The 15,121-nt window shown below is 39.4% G+C and overlaps 1 pseudogene; it reads right to left on the bottom strand.

The window, feature by feature from the left end:
• Positions 1–14,846, bottom strand: part of LOC105300264 — a 41,122-nt pseudogene extending 26,276 nt beyond the window's left edge.
• Between the last annotated feature and the right edge of the window lie 275 nt (positions 14,847–15,121).

Genomic DNA, 15,121 nt, shown 5'->3' on the forward strand with positions numbered 1-15,121 from the left:
ATATTTCTTAAAGAATAAAAACCTTTGGTTTAAAGGTACCCTCCCCTCTCGGACTCTAAGGGTCTTGCCTGGCCTAAAGCCATTTCTGCTTACAACGGATCTATGATCCTTATCAGTTCTAAGTCACCAGTTTCAGGATAATTATCTGGATTTGAAGGAGAGGGTTTTGTTTTTTTTTTCCTAAAGAAAAGAAGAAAGAAAAAAAAAAACTTAACTGTATATACTTTAAAAAAATTAAAAATTCTGCAAATACATTTTGTAAATGAATGATGGCCTGTATCACTTTGGTTCTCTTGTGTCATTTCTAGGGTTTATAATTGTGCATAGCAAGAAGGAGCAGGGAGAAATTGGTCCACACTGTCTTGTCTGGACTAGAGTCTCTGTTTTTGAAAAATACTTTGTGCAGATCATGAGTTGTTTACAAAAAGTCATATAGAAATGAAACTAGAAAATCCACAGCAGAAGGAAAACTGGAAAATCCATAGGTGGAAATTAAGCAGCACACTCAAATAACGAAAGGGTCAAAGAACAAAGCATGAAGGAGCTTCTGAATTCCATGTCTTGGCTGAGTCAAACTGCAGTCCTGAAGTTCCTATAATTTCTCTTCCCTTAGTGTTTGATTTAAAGTTTTACACAAATGCTAAGCAGTAGCCCTGCATTTCCTTGGATGGCATTCTGGAGGACTGTCTTAAGTCTATCTCTTATATGTAAATAATGCTCTAGGTTTCATCAACATTTTTTTGTTAATGAACGATATGCTGGTGGAGAAAATTGAGTGTGCAGTTTCTGTTTCAAAAGAGAACCGAGGCCATGGGAGGGGAGGGTTTTGGCCATTGAAGATGCCAGGGAACTTTTTTTTTTAAATGGGCTTTCTTTCAAAAAATACCATGATAACTGTTTTTAAAAGTCCCATTTCATATAAACCAAATGTTTTTATCATTTTGCATACCTTTATAGTTCTTCACTTCTAATAGTTAAGCAGGTAGAAGAGTTCTGGAAAAAATACTTTTCATTGTTTAATGCAAATTCTTGAAAGGAACCCCAGTGTGCTCTCCATTTTAATGGAACACATTTCTTTCAAATTATAGCTGAATCTGCCAGAGTTAGTACTGAAACATTATTTGCATTTAAATGAAAAATGCACAAAACTTAAGCAATGTCAGTTTAAAGAATAACTGTAAAATGTGGTCCTGAAAGGATAATCAGAGCTCCTTGGGAAGGGTGATCAGATGGGCAGTGTGTGGGGAGAGAACCAGAGGAATGGGCCGCCATGGAAGACTTAATTGTTATACAGATCGCATGTGGGCTATGAAGCAAAGCCAGCTATTGAGAGCCAAGATCTGCTAAGGGGAAACAGAATTATGCATATCCTCTGGAAGGAGCATATCCGCATTGGCCACATTCCCCCATGGGGACTGAAATCAGCTCCTGGTACCTGGCACCCATCCCTTGGTGGTCACTTGTCAACCCCTGGGCCTGCCTGTGCCCAGCATTTGCAGCTCCACTTGAGTGCTTGGTTCTGCCGTTGATCACCCTTACCCCTCCAGGTGTCCCAGAAATGCCCTCAAACAGCACAGGGCAGGCCCTGCTGGGTAAAAACCCTGTCATGTTGGCCCCTGGCAGAGGCACATCTACACAGTCTCTACTGCCCCCAGAGCCTAGAGGTAACTTGCTCACAATGTGCTCTGATCGGTTTTCCATTCTTCCCACCTGCAGGTCTACTACCTGCCAGCCCCTCTTGTGCTCACCTCTTTAATACAGTCACTTTTTCCTGCTGAGAAAAGCACCCATTTGTGCCAATGGCTCTGATGGATAGAGAGCAACTGAGTATGATCAAAAATCCACTTACTTTTCTTATTATTCAGTTCATCATGCAGGTGTCTTCTCTTCCCTACTTCGGTTTTCAGTTTTGGTGGTACTTTGAATATATATTGATTTTCAAATCCTCCTCCGTCATCATCATCATCATTACCATCATCATAAACATCATTGCTCTTCTTCTCCTTTTCGCCAACAAGAGTAAACTTGTTATGATTATCTTCATCATATAGACCTGTGTTTTCCAATTCTCAGGATAAATAATTATTTCTATACCCTTACTAGTTACTCAAAATTGTTGACATTAATGCAATGTCACATATTCAAATTTTGTGTGTGTGAAAGGTATACAAATTCTATTTCAAAAGCAAAACAAAAATATATGCCATTTAACAAAGACTGAGAGTAAATTACATTTTCTAGGAAAATGATTCATGGCTTTGTTAATGTACTTGTTTACTTAAGAGAGCACGTTCTCCATCACATCGTACCTCCTCTTCTTTCTCCTCTGTGGGTATCCCACTTGTACCCGTTTTCAGAGATCAGAGAGAAGTCTCCATCTTCATGGTGTCTATTACACTTTTATTTGACTTTGTGTCATTTTCCCAGTTTATCTAACTAGACTGTAACTGTCATGAGGTCAGAAAATCTATATTATTATATCTATAGAGCTTAAAACTCTGCTATGTGTTCGGTAGCTTTATTTGACAGGAACTAGCTGTCAAATAGGGACTGGCATAAGCACGAAAACTTTTCTGAATGAAAAAATGATGGGTGCTTTGTAAATACGTATAGATTGAATGAGCAGCACCTGGGATCATCTCTTTCCAGTGAAAGTCATAGATGAGTGGCTGCCAAGAGAGGCTGTATCTAATCTGGAGGTCATTTTAAAACACATGTAGACCCAACTCCTTTAGACGTTTCAGTATAATGAAGAGCTGTGGAATCTGTGTTTTGAAGGCTCCTTGGGTGATTCTCATTCGTCTACTCCTCTGCTTTCATTGAGATCATCCTCAGCTGAGATCATCTACACAGATCTGGAAAGGACTTCAGGGATCCCTTGGCATTTCCAGAATTGGTGAAAAGTAAGAATGTCAAATTCCTAGGCCCTTCCCTGAAGATTCTGATGAAGGGTCTGGGAAAGAACCTGGGTCCCTCTATCTTAAATTTGACTCTGGGCTATCTAATTGTCAGGAAAAGTTTGGGACATTGTTGTGAAGCATAATGCCCTCTAAGGCACTGGGAATGACACTGTGGAAGGTTAGTATGAGACTCCAAGAGAGAGATTGTGTGCCTCTCAGCACTCCTGCATCCCAGGACTTCATGACGATGAAGGCTGCTCTGCTGTGCCAACATTTGCCAAGGTTTGTTGTGTCACTATGATTATAGGGTGAATGCTACTCTACTCCTCAGTACAAATAAAGGCGTCAGAGCCCACTCTGCAGCAATTGTTTCCCATTAGGGAAATGTTAGGTTTCTCTAATGATGAACAGCAATGACACAGCATATAATTTCTGTAGAGTAATATAATGCATCCGAAACCAGAAACACCACTCTCCTGTTAACCACATCTTCAGATTGAGTGGTTTCCTCTTTATCTTTCATTTCTTCTTCCCAGGAAGCTGAACTATGGCAGCGAGTCTTCTGGCCTCACCTTCTCCTGAATAGTAATTAAGCCACTTATATACGAGAATTACAAATGTGTTAGGTTTAGTTACATCAAAAGGAAAATCAAATTTTTTTCTAAATTTTTTCACCTAAACCTTTACGTATTGCTAGCCCTGGAGGTTCTGTAGAAATTGCCTGAAAATCTTCCATCAAATCCTTTCAGTTTATAGATAATTATAGCTCTGCAATTTCAGTAGAAACGATGACCTGCACACTACATTTTCCTGCCTCTGTTTCCTTCCCTCTCAAAGATGTATCCACTCCCAACAGACAGAGGCCTATTATGTTCATACAGCTGCTTACCAAAAATAACCAATCAACATATGAAGATAAATTAATAGCAATTTAAGCTAGCCTAAATGTGAAGAGATGAAAAAGTTTGTGATAGAATTCTAGTTTATCTCTGTTTTATGTTTATGGCTAAATATGTAGTAATAAGAGGGAAACAGGGGAAATTGTTGAAGGTGGAAGAGGGAAAATAGTAGGTTTCAGCATGCTTGTCACTCCAGCTAGCTACTCACACTGGACACATTTACATAAAATCTGACTTCCGATTAATGTATATTCATGGGCTAGTATGGGGGACTTATCTCCAACTGAAGCCAGTTTCCCAATTTCATGTTTTGGTAGAGGATCAAGATGGGGGTTGTTTGTCTCAGATGTGTAGGGAAAATTGTTTTGAAAGGTCTTTATTGACTATTTGAGAATTTGATTTCAGAAAAGATTGTATTGTGATCTGACTTGGCAAGTGTGATTTGGAAGTTGTGATTTGGATTCCAGAAAATGTATCTTTTGCTTAGATTATTTTCCAACCTGAATTTAGATTGTTTTCAGTAAGATCAATCCAATAAAAAAGTAATTAGATGAAAACAAAATATCTCTTTTTACTAAACCCTTCTGAACACTGTTAGCAGAAACCTGGTGCCAGCAGCTTTGGTAGGGCTGCAGAGAGTGCAGGAGTGGGGAGGAAAGGGAAGATGGGAATGCTAATTTTGTTGCAAACATCGGGGGGCCAGTACTGGCTTTGGGTCTTCATTGCTCACTGGCAGGCACCCGTGAGGACTCTAAGAATATATCCTTGGGATGTCCAGAACTATCTAAGGAGCGATAATACTCCTTTAGAGAGGGTGGGGGCAGAGACAGAAAAATACTATCTCCACATCATCTATGATTGTTCTTACACACCAGCCTGCTGCCATGTCATATAAATTGTTTACAAATTTTTGAGATTTTCTACTTTGCCTTATAACGAAAAAATTTCTGCAATCAATGGAACTTATTTCAAAATATTTATCAAGAACCTTCTTATAATATATCCTATTTGGTTGAGGCCTCAAAAAACATCCTATTTATTAAATAATAACCTACTTGATTTTTATTGTTTTATTTTAGACTTATTTTGAGATTATTTAATATAACATTCTTTTTGTAAAAAAATGCACAAATTGTTAGTACAATGAAATAGCAATTTTTTAAAAAAAATTAAAAAAATAAAATAAAAACAAAAGTCATTTTTTATTAGCAGCTGATAAAGCATACAATTCAGAGACTTGAGGATTATTTAACAACGCTCATCACTTCCCTTTCCCAAACACGTGTGTGCGCACATGCACACACACACACACACACAACTGGGGGTAAACTACATTTTTCATACACAGAGTTTGTTTAGGTACTTAGAAAGTCTTCTGAGAACATTTCCCAAACAGTGTATGTGTGTGTAGGGGTGGGAGTATGTGTTAGATTGTCATTTTAAGTTATTTTCCTCTGATTCTATATTTCCTATTCATTGTCATAATGATAGCATTCCATACAGTTGGCTTCTCTCTACTTCGGCAGACTCTCTGTTATAGACTGTCCTCTCATATTAATATGTTGAAACCTAATCCCAATATGATGATATAAGAGATAGAACCTTTAAGAGGTGATTAGATCATGTGGGTGGAGTGCTCACGAATAGAATTAGTGCCTTTATAAAAGAGACCCCAGAGAACCCTTTCTGCCATATGAGGACACAGTAAGGAGACAGCTGTCTCCAGATACTGAATCTGCCAGTGCCTTGATCTCGAACTTTCAGACTCCAGAACTGTGAGAAATAAATTTCCATTGTTTATAAGCCACCCAATCTATGGTACTCTGTTATAGCAGCCGGGATAGACTAGGAGAGTTCCTTTCCTGGAGTGGGAGGCACCACTCTCTCCTGGTTCTCTTCTGCATCTCTGACTGCTCTACTTCTGTTTCCTTGGATGACTCACCTTCCTCTCTGGGTTCTGTAAATGTAGACTTGGTCTTGGCTCAGATGCCCAGGTTTGATTCTGTCTGTAATCTCCTAAAATGATCTCATTCATTATAATGGCTTGAACTGTCTTCTCTATATTGACAACTTTCAAATTAAAGGAAGGTATTTATGATTATATTAACCAATTTAACAATTAAAAAAAATATGTTCTAAGTGCTATTCCAGTGGAGCTCCGTTTATAAACTTAGAATATTATAGACAGACATTAATCCAAAACTCCTAAATTACATGGAAAATTGCCAGAGTGAGAAGTACTATAGAAGGAGTAAGGACATTTTTCTTTGAAAATATGTAACTTGGGCATTTAATTCTAAAAAATAGGTCAGGGAAGGCTTTCTTGAATAACTGATGAATAATTTGAAATCTAAAGAATGAGCCTGAATAAACTAGAAAAACAGAAAAAGAATGAGCCCCTCTGACCCTTGGGGAAACATCATACATGCAAATACAATGGAGTGGAAGATAGAAAGTGGAGACCTGTGAGATCAGAAGGGTATAGTGTGACATTTTGCTGGAGAGGAATGCAAGGACTAGCTCTGCACCATCTGGCTGCCTGTTGCCATGTTAAGCACTTTTTCTCTAGGAGCAACAGCAATTAGAGAACCATGGAACATTTTGACAGGAATGGCAGGAAGACAGGGAAATTGATGGAATACAGTTTGCATTTCAGAATGCTCAGTGTGAAGGACACAATATACGTAAGCAATTATACGTCATAGTAGACCAGTTAGTAGGGCCATGTAAGAAGTCATGGTAGGTAAATTTAAGTGTCCTTGTCTATTCCTGCTCCTTTTACCTGAAACTTCCAACCAGACCATCAAATTACCATCCTTTCTCATGATTTAAGTCTTAGTTCCCATATCTTCACCTCAAAAAGTCTACCTTGATCAGTCAATAAGTTATTGCTCTGCTTCACACGGTGTTACTTGACCCTTGATTTTAAATTTGTTACTCATAGGACTTACCATGATCTGAAATTCTAATGTATTTATTTTTTATGGTGGCTCATTTTTTTCTTCTTCTCAGGATGTAATCTCAGGGAGTCAGGAGTCTGTTCTTTTTCGTGAATCACTATATTCCCACTACACAGGGAGCACATGGGACATGTGGATGATAATGATATTTATTTCATGAATAAATAGAGACAATAAACATGTCATAGAGATAAGTAAATAAAAATCACAAGAAGCAAAATAGGCAGGTGTCAGTCCTGGATTGGCTGCATTGTTGGAGGAAGATATCAGGAGTAATTCTAGGCTTCTGTTTTGCATCATAATAAAAAAGAAATGTAAAGATTACTTTGGAGGAAGAAGACAATAAGTATTAGAAATGAATGAATAAATGAACACATAAATGAATAAGTGAATTAATATTCGTACCTATTTCTACCTATGGCAATATAAGGATTGACTGAAGTGTGAGAGCTCTGCTCTAGACCAATAGTTCTGAGTTTTGGCGGACACAATGTTCCAGTTTCAATCGACTTCTTGAGCAAAACAAACAGAAAAGAGAGGCGAGCACGCATATTTTGCCATTTTCCCACTGTGTTTCTATTTCTGGGCTTGCCAAGGCAGCCCTCTGGAAATGATCTATAGTGAGTGCTCTGTGTTCTCCAGGAGGCTATGCCTCGGAAGTCACTGGATTCTGGAACATCTCACTCTTGCTGATTAAATTGTGCAGCCTGCAGAGAGCCCTGTTGTCTCTGGCAAGTGCCTTCTGAACCTAAAATAGGAAAGAAGAGCTCAAGCGGGCTTGTGGAAAGGGAATGCTCTGCTGTCCTGTGACATGAGGGAAAGAAAACACCATCAAGTCGTGGATAAATAAAAAGATGGATTGTTTGATTTTCCCTCAGGGAACAGTCAACAGATGAATATGCCTATTTTTTTTTGTGTTTAAGTCAAGCTACCTCCAGGGAAGCAATAAATCCTGCTCCCTTCGGCCAAGATCTGCCTCCTTTAAGAGCCTGCACTTTCCTCAAACACATCGAAGATTTTTGTTAACATTTTTCCTGAGGCATTTAACTTATTGTCATTAGATTTTGTCCCTAAATATTAAAAACAAAATGAGTATCCAATGAAATATTGATGTTTCACTGTTTTAAAAGTAAAGTCTTTAAAATTTATTTATTCAGCTCTGTAAGAAAGATAGAAAATGAACTGATCAATAGACAAAACTAATCTATACTGTAAAAGATCAGAAGAGTGGCCCAGCTGATGAGGCTGGAGGTAGCTGCAAGTGACCAGAGAGGGGTCTGGGGGAACTTTCTGGAGGGATATAAAGTTCTATATGTTTATAGAAATTTGAGTTACATGGGTGAATGCATTTGTCAAAAAAGTAAAACGTCCTCTTAAGATTTGTGCTTTTTAGTCTATGTAATTTTTATCAGAACAATGTAGAACATATAACAAATATTGAACTCAAGTTAATAATATAAAAGAAATATGGGTGAAGGAAAGTCACATCTCTAACTTATTTTGAAATGCATCAAAAAATGTGGTATACCAATGGTTGGATAGAGGGAAGGAATAGACAAGCCCAAAAGCAGGTACAGTAAATAATAGTAGGTCCTGGGTGATGGTTACATAAATGTTCATCCTGCCAGTCTTTCAATTTTTTTGTGTTTGAATATTTTTGAAATAAAATTGAAGTGGTTAGAAATATGAAAAATGACCATTTCTTTTGCATGCTAATTATCTTTATTCTTCTTAGAAATGAAGGGTTATAATCACAGAAAGTTTTACTGCTGTAGGGTGCTGATCTAGATAGTTAACATGTATGTTACCCCCAATCTAGACAAATGCTGATTGTTATTAGACTATTATTGTAAAGGGACATTATCACTAACTGGTCTACAGATGAGATCTGAATGGCAGTACTGTGCTGTTTACTGTTTTATCCTGTTTTCCTCCCTGATTATATATTTCTTCTCATTCAGATGCAAGTTCTATAGCACCAGCCTTAAGGTTCTGACTTAGTGTTTTATTTTAGTGAAGACATGTTTCAAAGAGTCATGCAAATATCTGGCAGTATATTTGAAGAAATGCTTTGGGTGTCTCCAATTTTATAGATTCACTTATATCATACAACAGCATCATATTTACAATTAAATGTAATGAAACTTTTCAGCAGCAGAGCATATATTAAAGATGTTTGCATAAATATAATTACTATGTAGACATACAAATACATAAATATAATTTATGTTTATAATTATATTCGTAACTCTGATTGGCCTAGAGTAGCCCTAAAAATCTACCTTTTCCCTACCCTTTTTACTATGATGGCTATTCCCTGGATTAAAGAATCTTGCTATCTGAAATCCAGGTTCTCCCTTTAAAATGTCTCACCCACAACACGTGCAAAGAGACTGTAAAGAGACAGCAGTTAAATTGAGCACTGATGGCAAGAAAGTCTTAGCTAATGCTTAAACCAAGGTGTCCAGAATGAGAAAACTTAGCAATGACCCTATAAGTTGAGAAAGCCTAGAATTGCATCAAGATAACATAGTGATGCTATCAATGTAATCCAGCAAGAAAGGAGTGGTTAACCAAACAATGAGTCATGCAAGAATTCACATAGCATCCCAGAATGATGTTCGAATAGTTCAGTGCCCAGTTGGCACCCTATAAATACAACTAGTGGTTGTAGAGAGACAGCTTCATGGACTAGCAATAAGGACCCTACTCCCAGGAGGGCCCCTATAATTGGTTTAATGCTCTACTGTCATTTTTTGAAGTTATTAATAATTTTATTTTTGAACTTATATTTTTTAAGTTAAGTGGACAATGTGTGAGCAGAAGAAATATTCCAGGTGGTAACGTGTCCACACACACTCTGGCCCATGGCAGTTGCGCTGGCTACCCAGCACGCACTTGTGAATTCCTGGGGCAGTCCTGGGTACTGTGGGGCCTGAGACACAGCAGGGCTGTGACCTGGGCTCATGATGCTGGCAGTAACTGTGGAATTGGCAACAGTAGTGGCAGAGAGAAAGGAAGGCTCCTCCTGGAGGGTGATACCTGGACCCAGAACAAGATTTTCTATGTCCAGGCTGTGGATTTTATCAGGAATTATTACAGAACAAAAGTACACATGTGGCCTTTGCAATAAGGTGTTCCGGGGAGTTATGAGACATCTTCTAAGAGTTTAAAATATATAGTTTGGAAAGCAGCTTCAGCATTGCAAAGCAAATACCCACAGTCTTAGTAATATACATAGGAATTAAATTTAAAAATTGTCATATGGAATACAAAACTATTTTCAAAAGAATATTCTGATAAATCAACTATGAACAAGGATGGCAATTTTAGAATTAGTTTTCCCTTATACAGTGATAAGATGCAGAAACAGGCATTTGGGTTATATACAAATCATGAAGCCACTTGAGCTTTCTTGTGTGATCTGCACAAGATATATGAGCTGCCTGAGAAAACATTAAATTGTCATTACATTTATATTTAAATTCAGAATTACATGAAACCAATTTCTGTAGAAGGTTAAATATTTTTAGAAAATGTATACTGCAAAAATCATCAGCTCTAGTTGTACTAAAATTTATTTTTTAAATAATTTACCAGAAATTTATCCTGTCAAAGAGGAAAAATTTCCCTCTACCCTTCTAAGTTCTTTTGCTGTCTAATTAAATTAACATGAGACAGATTAATGAGAGAAAATAACCAAATTTAATTACATATATACATACAGAAATCCACATATATATGAGAGAGTCAGAGACCTCACATATATGACAGAGTCAAAGCCAGAAGGTAAATGAGGTATATGTGACATCCTGAGCTAAGGAGGAGGTAAGGGAGTCTGAGGCTTCTGAGGGTAACAGGGTAATTTGCAAGATGATAAGAAGAGCAGACGTTCAGTAATTAGATGTTTGCCTTGATGTAGAATAGGTTATAAAACATTATTTCTAGTAAAAACTCTTATTATGGACAAGACCCCCAATTTAAATTATTTAAAGGAGAGGTAAAAGTTTCTTATAAGCCCACAGGGTCTTGATTGCCTTCAGCTCAAAATAATTTACATTGGAATCGAAGGGGTTCAGGACTGTTCTGAACTCCTTCAATCGCAATGTTGTCATTGCCTGTAAAACACTTTTAACAGCTCTAGTAACATTTTCATTAGCATTAGGAGCTTTCTCCAATTTAAACAATAATTAAAATTATTTTGCATTGCCAACAGCAACTTACCTTGCTTTCAATTAAGTTAATTGTAAATAAGTTGCTAGAAGTATACATTTTGATGAGATAAGTGAAATGCAGAAAAACAAGTCAGAAAAATTTTATGATTAATCAAGATCTCACATTAATAAATTATTATAACTTATTGTATTATATTAAATTATTATACCATTTTATATAAATATATATACAAGCACATAAATATACATGTGCACACACACGTAAATTGGGCGAGGGGGCTTGTAACTACATTTTTGCTGTTACTCGTGTGTCACTCTTCCTCTTTGTGATGGTTAATTTTATGTGTCAACTTGACTGGGTGATGGGGCCTCCAGATATTTGGTTAAACACGATTCTGTGTGTGTCTGTGAGGGTGTCTCTAGATGAGATTAATATTTAGATCTGTAGTCTGAATAAAGCAAGTGCCCTCCCCAACGTGGGTGGGCCTCAGCCAATCCACTGAGGACCGAATAGATCTTAAAGGTGGAAGAAGGGAGGGTAGAGCTGGAACATCCATCTCTTTCTGCCTTCAGCTTTGACTTGGACTGGAATTTACAGCATTGACTTTCCTGGGTCTCTAGCTTGCAGATAGCAGACCATCTCATAAATCCCATGGCTTACTGAGAAGGCTCTCCTCTGTGGTCCTTCTGACTTCTAGCCTCTACCATAGCCCTCTGTCCATTAAGCCCCCTCCTGGTTTCTACCTCTTTTCATTCTACGTCTCTGGGATTAAACTTTGTCCAGTTACTTTCTGAGTTGGCCTGGGAAAGTAGGCAGGGCATTTGTTGTTCTGAGGCTGTTGTAACGAAGGAAGAGGCTGTTGGTTTGGTTTAACATCAGAGAAGATTACCTCAAATATTCTTGAAAATTGTTTCTACTGTGGTAAAATTGTGCTTCATTCTTTGCCTTGAGTTGCTTCACCAAAGGCCTTACTCTCCTATCTTCTGTTACCACCAATGTGTTTCACTGAAATGTAATGTGTTACAGTGAAATGTCATTACATTTCAGCTGTCTCCCAAATGCTCATCCTGTGTCTGGATAGGTCTCAGTAAGGAGTACAAAACCCATGAAAGATTTTCCTGCAATATCTATGCCGAGCTGGATGACTTTGAGGGGAGGGTCAGTAATCTATTGCAATAAATGCATTGTCTTGGCTTCAAGTCTAGTTTTATAGACAAAATGATCATTAATATTATTTCTAAGGATTTCCTGGCCCGAATCATCTTGACATTGCTGGGTTTTGTGAGCAAAACCTTTTGCCAAATACGATAGGTTCAGGGGGCACTTTTTTTCTCTTGAATATCTTCTATCCTTCGTACCAGAACTATGCCCCAATTACTTTTAAAATCAGTCTATTCTGTTTTCTAAATTAATCAGCAGTATGGAGTAGTATTTCTCAGGCAGCACCCACTATTGACAGAGTTATTTTGGGAGTATTTCAGTATTATTTACAGTTTTCCATTATTACCAAGGGCTTCCTGGGCAGAGCCTCAGTGACTGTGGCAATGGATCACACCCACTCCTCTTCGAGGCCTATCTTTGTCCACCTGCCCTGGTCTGTGGCAGCAGAAATGGGCTCAGGGTGACAGGATCCAAGATTACCTTCAGTGCAGCCTCTGGGGAAGGTCCTGACTCAGGACCCTGCTGTCGGCCAAGGTACCACTGCTCCTGGCTCAGCAATACCCATATTGGCATTAATGATGGGGCATGAATGATGCTGTTATCTCCCTTACACAAAACACTTCTCCACTTCTAGGCCCTCTGCAGAGCTCACAGTCTTATTTTATGAGAGAGATATAGGCCCTGTTATCAGTCATTTCCTCAAATATCCATGGGCTTTCACTCTTGTACATCCTTACAATACACAGCATTGGTTCTCAAAGTGGGGTCCCCAGACCAGCGGCATCAGCAGCACCTGCAACTAGTTAGAAAAGCAAATCCTTGGCCCCCACCTCAGAGCTGCTGAGTCAGGACTCTGGGGATGCTGGGAGCCCAACAAGGGTATTTCAAGAAGCCCCTCAGCTAGCTCTGATATACAATGAAGTTCAAGAAGCACTGATGTACACAATACTCATTCACCTTCAGTGTTGGATGTTGAACTGTCATGGTGTCAATTCAGCTGTTGAAACTACTTTCCTAATAGCCAGGATGCCAGCTCACTGGCTTCTCCTACCTTCTTCCACATGCAGTCAGGGCTGATGGCATCAGTCCTCGTTTAGGGCCCAGCTGCTGAGCCTCAGACCCTGAAAGGACATTCTGTCACCAACAAGATGCCTTTAAGTATATCAAGAACAGGCTTTCCTGTCTGTAAAATGATGATGGCATGGATCTACGGGCAATTTCTACCCAAAACTCTAGGATAAATTAAGGGCACAAGGTAATGGTGTGCTTTGTGCCTTTGGTTTAGAGTCTGACAATCCACATACATCATACTTTCAAGTGTTTCCTGCCACATGCCCTCAACTGAAATATAATTTGGAGTTCTTGGATGTGAATATTGATCACAGACTACAAGCTTTCTAGGAGACTTTACAATTTTGGTGGTCATAGCACCTGATCAGAGGACTCTCTCCTACTGATGAAGGAGAACCCACAAATCATACAGTTTTTAATTTTCTTTTAGTCTCTCCTTTCATTCCTTAGAACCACGGAGAACTTGAAGCTTCTGATGACTTTTCCCTCCAGAGGGCCTTTAGCTAAAGTCACTAATAGCCCACTTTGAAGCAGTTTCCTTTACAAGGGTGCACTCACACCAATGCCTATATCACAAGGAAAATGGCCAGATGTTACCCCAGGTTTACACAGTGCACACAGATATGGTAACACTGTACTCAAGCCATAGAGGACCTCTGTGAGTTTGCAAATGGGTGAGGGCCAAAAACTGCCCATAGACTGACAGAAAGTTGACAGTAACTTAAGGTTCCACCTTTCAACATGCCTTGGTGATGTTGTCTCTTAATTTTAGCTGGCTTGTGTTCCTGTGTCCTCATGTATCCAAGTGCTGAGAAAGCCTGGAGCTGCTTGTGACCTTTGAGGGTAGAAGCTGGAGTCTGCCTTGGAAATAAGCCTCGTGCAGTTGGGGGTTGGGCTTTCTGGACCATAGCCCCACCCTTTCAGTGACAGGTTCTGGGCACTCCAGAATGTCCAGCCAGGAAGAATTATATCCTTGAGGCGGGTGTGAATTAGCCAGGAGTGCCCAGCCCAGCATCTGGATGAGTGAGGACTTGGGGAACCTCAGTGCTCATAGCACTCCCTTCTTTTTGGTTTTATCTCTGTGGTCATTTCTGCACTGCTGACCACAGTGCAGACATCACTCCAGGATATGCCACACATCTGTAGTGTCAGTGTCAATGATTTTCTCCTTTATGCTCCAATTAACCACAGAGGCAGGGGAAATTCTGCTGGCAGTGAAGGAGTGAGCATGCAGCCTGATGCTTCTGATCAAAATGTGCTTGGGCTGTATTCCAGGTTTGTGAGTGGCACCCTCCACTGCCTTGGCCTAGAGCTGGCAAGAATGTGGCAAGTACTTCCTGGACAGTCTCTGCCGTCATCAAGTCATATTCTAGAAACAAGAACCACCACACAGCAAACAGGTGTTTCATCCCTGACCGTTAGCCAAAGTACCTGTGACTCTGGAGAATTTTGCCCAGCCTCAGAGCTCCTCTTCTATCTTGGGCTCAGCTTCCCTCCCACTTTTCCTCTACACCAAGCACCTAAGTGCAGCCCACCTAGCCAGCCCAAGTCTTTGGTACTTAATGGAATGGAATAAGGCTTCCTTCTCGACCTATTACCTGAACATGGTTATGATAGGCCACCACCAAGTCCAGTGCCTGCCTGAGTCCTTTTATCAGCTCAGCCAGGATACAGCTCATCGTGGATTTCTCTTTCAGCACTGTTTTCACTAAGCTTTCTCTGCAGGTCACTCAGGGATTATGAAACATGGTTCAGGGGCTCCCCTTCCCTCATACTTCCTGGAGAAATTTCACACAGAAATTGGCCCATTGAATTCACGTCCTGCATAGTGCCAGCTTCTTGCTCAGCTGTGAAAACACTTTCCCTAGTATATCAGGTTCTGTAGTATCCCTCTACCCAGCACCTCTAGCAGGAACTCACATCTGTTCTCAGTCCTCTCATCCCACCCCAAACC

Source organism: Pteropus vampyrus, unplaced genomic scaffold (assembly GCF_000151845.1).
Source record: "Pteropus vampyrus isolate Shadow unplaced genomic scaffold, Pvam_2.0 Scaffold205, whole genome shotgun sequence".
NCBI classification, from domain to species: Eukaryota; Metazoa; Chordata; class Mammalia; order Chiroptera; family Pteropodidae; genus Pteropus; species Pteropus vampyrus.